The sequence below is a fragment of the Aptenodytes patagonicus genome, chromosome 2, assembly GCF_965638725.1.
Source record: "Aptenodytes patagonicus chromosome 2, bAptPat1.pri.cur, whole genome shotgun sequence".
Lineage (NCBI taxonomy): Eukaryota > Metazoa > Chordata > Aves > Sphenisciformes > Spheniscidae > Aptenodytes > Aptenodytes patagonicus.
Window position 1 is genome coordinate 141,803,941 of NC_134950.1, and position 6,000 is coordinate 141,809,940.

The window sequence follows — 6,000 nt, forward strand, 5'->3', positions numbered from 1 at the left end:
TGAAAAAAAAGAAAAAAAAGCTGGACCAATGGCACTTCCTTTTCATATTAGCAAAAGACATATATGCTTGGTATGCTATTGAAATGAAGATATATTAAGCAAAATGCTATTGCCATATCAATGGCAAAACACTCATTTCTCTCCTGAAGTCAAGCTTTTGCCCATCATTTGTGAATACTGAATGAAAACAGTAGGGACAGAGAAACTTTCACTGGAGTTTTCTTTGGAGTTATGTTTTTGAAAGTAAGATGAGTGGTTTGACAATTCAGAGAAGCCTTAGCAATATTCTGTTGTGTACAATTCAGTCTGATCAATAACTTGAGCTTGCAATGTTAATATAAATAGTTTTGATTATGTCATGTTGTTTCAAGATTAGCTATCAAAATGTTTGATTATATGACAGAAATAATTAATAAACCAAAAGGCTTAAGAATGTTCCATTTGAATATTACACATGAATGTATGTTATCAGTGGAGAGTGAATAAAAATCTTAGGTGACTGCTGTGCAGAGAAACTCTTTATTCCATTCTACGTGCTTTTCCAAGAAGACAACTTGTGTTTTGTCAATGCATTCATAAGAATAAAAACTTAAGCCATTCTAAAGTTATTCCAAATCTTTAGCCTCCTAGGAGAGAGAGCAGAGAAGCCTTCATTCTTAAATAGAAAGACTGCTGTTATCTAGCTGCAGGAAAACATCCCCAAACAAAACAGTATTCCAAGGGAACAGGGATCCTGTTGCTGCATAACAGCTCCTAAAATTACTCCTGCAATGGTCAGGAGTTTAGAACAGCTTCCTGCCATTCACTCCCTCCTTGAGAAGGAACTTCAAAGAGCCTAAAATACCTGACCAGCCAAGAGGCCATCTTTTAAATTTCATCCTGAGGGTCACGGGTAAAATCCTTCTTTCAGATCTCTAGGTATTTGTAAGAAGATACTTATATGTGAGCTAGTAGCTAAACTACTGTTATGGTTAGCCAAGAGAAATAGGCACTTAAAAAGCACAGTTCATTTGACCTGTTTGAGATGCCCACAAGAGTACAAGACTAACTACACTGAGAACTGACTATTTATCTATAGAGACTATAAAGTAATTCAGATGCAGACATCTATATGGTAAATGTCTAAAGTTTGATGAGATGAATCCTATTAAAGATTAAGCACCTAAATCCTACTAGAGATAGTCTTTAAGTTTTGTACTTGTTATTCCATTATCATCTCTAGAATCAATGTCCGATGGCCAACCCTATTGCTTGATAAGCACTACACTACTACTGTAGTAGTAGTGTAATGATCACTTCTGGCTATGTAAATCCACTGGAACTTCCAACATTTATAAGAGTCATTACAAATGCACACAAACAGCCACATTTCTGAATTTTTTAAACAAGGACATTTCTCTAACAAACAGAAAATCAGTAGGTGATCACTATGGGGCCACAGAAAAATTATTTTTGATCTGGTGGATTTTTTCTCTAAGCATGTAATTGAAGAACAATAATCTGTGGTAGCTCACTTTCTGCAGATTAATAATTATGCAGTTCAAAATGAAGGTCCTTGATGGCACAACAAATACACATATTTCCTTTGTAACAAATATTTGGGCAGAGGCAAGATGAAGCAGTAAACATAATTAAACAAAATGAGATTATCCACTCTTCTTTTACTGTAGAGAAGAGGAATGACCTTCCAAGCCAAAGACCTGGACCTTTAGCTATCAAGCGAAAAAGGAGCTTGCCTTTTATAATTAAGCTACAGTGTCACAATCCATTGAGGGCAAAGATACATTTGTACACTTACTATAAAGCCAAACACTAATTAGAGGTGTGGAAACCATCAAAAAGGGGGGGAAGTGCTTTCATGATAATTAGAAATATTTCTTTTCCACTGTCCTTACTCAACAACTCAATCTATTCAATCTGTAGTTAAATAAAAGCATTGCACATTTGGAGGGAGCCTGGTATGAAAAGATGGTATGCAACTAAACTATATTGGTTGAGTAGCTTTTTAAAAAAATGCCTCTCACGTATTTTTTGCTTTATCTCTGATTTTTCTTTTCTACAGAAGCCATTAAATGAAAGACTGAGTTCCAGCTAGCTTAAATGGGACAGTAGAAATTTTCAAAGTACTTTTATAGAAACTTCAGGTCAAGATAAAAAACAAGCCAGCAATTCTGTATGTCCAGGGATGTAATAGCTTTTTTACATTTCCCTGATCTATATTTTTATTTCACACTGTGAAAGAAGTATTAGGATAGGTTTTCAAGGTAATGAATAGGAATTAGGACTTGTATGTCTCACTATCCTTTGTGCTTCAGAAAATATCTCCCCCAGTGTATTTGAGGCTTGATCTAGCTTCCACTGAGATCAGTGCGTCTCATATTGATTTTTAGGGAGAGCTGGATCAGGCCCATGTTACATTAGCTAAATCCTGACTAGACCAATATGTGTATGAACTGACAGTGATCACCTGAAGATGAAATGTTAGCTTTAGAAACCAGTATGCTATCTCTTCTATGGCAGAAAGGAAAAACAAAAAAAGTGCATGTGTAGGGGAGAAATGAGGTGCTGCTGGCAGTTCTGAGCCTGTACAATTGGAGTTTTGATCATCACTCCATCAGTCAAGTGAAGATATAAAATCATAGTTAGTGTGTTTCTGCACGTAATGAGATAAGTAGAAGGTTTTAGTTAGCCATTCAGAGCAGACATTTCTACTGACCTCCTGCAGGAAATAGGTTCTTGATGCAATCTCATATTGATTGAGCTGCCAGACATTAGCTGATGGCCAGCCTTTGAAGGATACTGTTTTAAGAAACCTTGTGATGCTGTTTCACAATTCCTTGTCATGTGCTTAGACTTGAGATATCATGAAGGAGAAAAAATGATGGAAATTGAAATAGTATCATACACGTTTCACTTTCTCATTAGGACCAAAATGAAACAAGTGGGATCAAGATGCTAACATAGGGCTTTGGTTTTTGAACAGGGAGGGCACAGACTATGTGTTAGGACAAGGAGACATTTATTGTACATTGAACTGCATCTAATCTGTGCTGTTTGTGGAGCAGGTTGGCCTGATGCCAGCTCTTATCTCTGGCTATTGACATTTTCATCTTAAGGACCTAGCGAAGTTTTGAAATTGGTCTAAATGTTCTGTACTGAAAACATAAGACATCCTAGAGAATTTTCTTCATAAGAGTTCAAAAAATTAGGAACTGGAAGAAATAGTGTGATAGCAAAATATGACGTCAAAGTATATATGTCCCCAATATATATATGCACTCCTACTGACATTAATGAAAACACATCAGTAGAAATTATTTTGGATCTTGATTAGAAACTACTTATACAGATACATCACAGTACCCAATGCTTCTTAGGATAAAAAGAGAAAAAACTCTGCCCAGTTTTTAATAGAACAGGGACTAGATTAGAAGTCAAAGATATTAAGTGATGTTTCAAGGGCAGCTTTTCAGAAATGGAGTTTTACCAGAGGAAGAGTGCATAAGAAATAAAATATCATTCAAATTCCACTGTGATTTCATACAGAGATTTGTAGTAATCCTTTAAATGTGTTTAAATTTCCCAAACATTTTTATTTTATTAAAAGGGTTTAATTTCTGAGACATAAACCCTGGTATATGCCAAAATCTAAGTGCAATTAGCACGGCAGTGATGGTTATAGAGAATAAAAGCAGAACACAAGCCTTAATCTTAAATTGAAATAGACTCCTTATAAGCATCTCAAATTGGTCAAAAGCTAAAAGAAAAAACCCAACTGTGCTTAAAAAAAGAATGCAGATTTTTTTACTGCACTCTGATTCTGACTGAATTTTTATTACTTAAAAATATTTAGAAAGTCCCATTAATATAATAGATTTCTCTTAAACTTTGTTATTCTTGAAAAAAATCATAAATTGCAGCTTATGTTAGCTATATTAATTCATTTTTAAAAAAATTCCCATAATCCCATTGCATTACCAGTGATTTGTTACCCTTCTGCATATCTTCCAAGGAGAGAAAAGTAGGAAGTGGAGGCTGACTAATCCATTAACAGTTATTTAGACAAATAGGATCTAGGAACCACTGTATTTGAAGGAAGAAATTTGTGGTAAAAATCAATGATGAATACTGGAAGAATATATCAAATGGTTTGTAACTGATTTCTAACCCAGAAAGAGTCCTGAACCTACAGCCTGTTCAGTGCAGATAGATATTATGCCCATATGGAACAGCTTGCAGTATCAGGTTAAAATTGTAAGACATATGATATACTTACCAGTTGGAGCAGGCAGCTCTAATTTGGGTATAGGCCAGAATGAGCAGCAAAACATGGTGTCATTTTTTGCAAGGTGGTGACATTAAGGAACACCATGTTGTGGTTTGATTAAATAGCTTGAAAATGAGGACACTGGTAGAAACACTAGCAGTTCAAAAGTATCAAGAAAAGGCAAGTTGTCCCATCCTGTGACGTGCAGTTTCATTTTAAGTAAGCAGTAGTTTTGTATTCTGTATTTTGCAAGGAGCTGTCTAGTGATTGTGCACCATCAGTTAGGATCATCATGGTCATATTTGCCTGCAGGACAGGGAAAACTAATTTTTAGCTGTTTCTAGCTAATTTCTAGCTTGTTCTGTTTCACACTTTTGCTTTAAAGTAAACATGTGGTTCTATTGATGAGTTTGGTATCTGGATAGAGACAGCTGCAACTAGGAGTTCTGCACCCTTTGTGTAATGTGGAGTAGTGTTTGGTGGGTGAAGCACAAATGACTGCTGAAGTTCTCTTCAAGACAGGGCAGGAGACAAACAAGACCACTGCAGTGTGACTTTGTCAATGGCCAGGCTATTCCGCATCTTTACATAACAGGTGGCATTAATGGAGGTCATTGTTAGAAAACGGGATAATGTAGCATCTGTTTGGTATCTTCAGATTTCTGAAATAATTCAGATTTGTAATGAAGATGACCGTTTGACTCAGATGATGAAGGACCCAGTGCAACTTGTTGCTGATCCCAAATGCCAGTGGCCTGATTAATTTCTGCTGTGAATTTGTTAATTATTCATCATTTGGTTTAAATGCCATTCTCTGTACACAATCTCAGACAGTGCCATAAAATATAATCCCGTGGACTAAATCTGAAAGCCATCCAGTGCCCTCTGTGGCATGCAAATTCTAAAGCCATTTACTTCCTACTATGCAAGCACTGAAAGTATGACGGAGCCATCTGGAGTGCTGAATCTCTTAAGGAAAGATGAACAATGGAATCTTTCTTTGTTAAAAAAACCCAAAACAAAACACCACCAACATGAAATAAAAACTTTAGTATCAGCTTTCACCTATTAGCTCAAAATGTGTCAGTCGAGAGGCACGAAATGGATTAACGGATTCAGAAGAAGACAACCCATTGGCATTGTCATATTCCTCATCTGCTGTGAAAGTAACACTCAGTATTAACTTCATTTCATAACAGTTAAATGGCATTTGTCACTGTTAGATGTGACAATCATCTGTTCTGCTCCTCTGGCTTTTTGAACTGTGAGTTCATTTGCTAGTGCACGTCAGTGAATCAATTATTTTATGACTCCATTTTATATTTGCTTTTTATACTACATTACAAGCAGTGGGAAAGGAAACATAAATCAGCTTGGCTAACCAACAGTTAGAGTGCTACAGTATACCTGGAGTGATCGTATCCTTGAACCAGAGGCAGAAGAGAAATGTGCTGTGAATTAAAAATAAATAAACCAAAATGAAAAGAAGCACTACCCAGAAAGAGTGCAATTTAGTTAGAGATGTAGCAAGCATTGCTGTTTACAGCCAGTCGTTTAATTACCAACCCATGTACAGGACACAGTCCGCTCCGCTCCCACCCCTTCATGTTGAATATGATTCACAGAAATTTTTAATGTGCTGTATTTCTACCAAAAAAAGTGTTTTTTTCTCTCCTTTTTCCTCCAGTTGGTAAACAGAACAGTAGGATTATTAGAATCTCTCTATTTTCTCT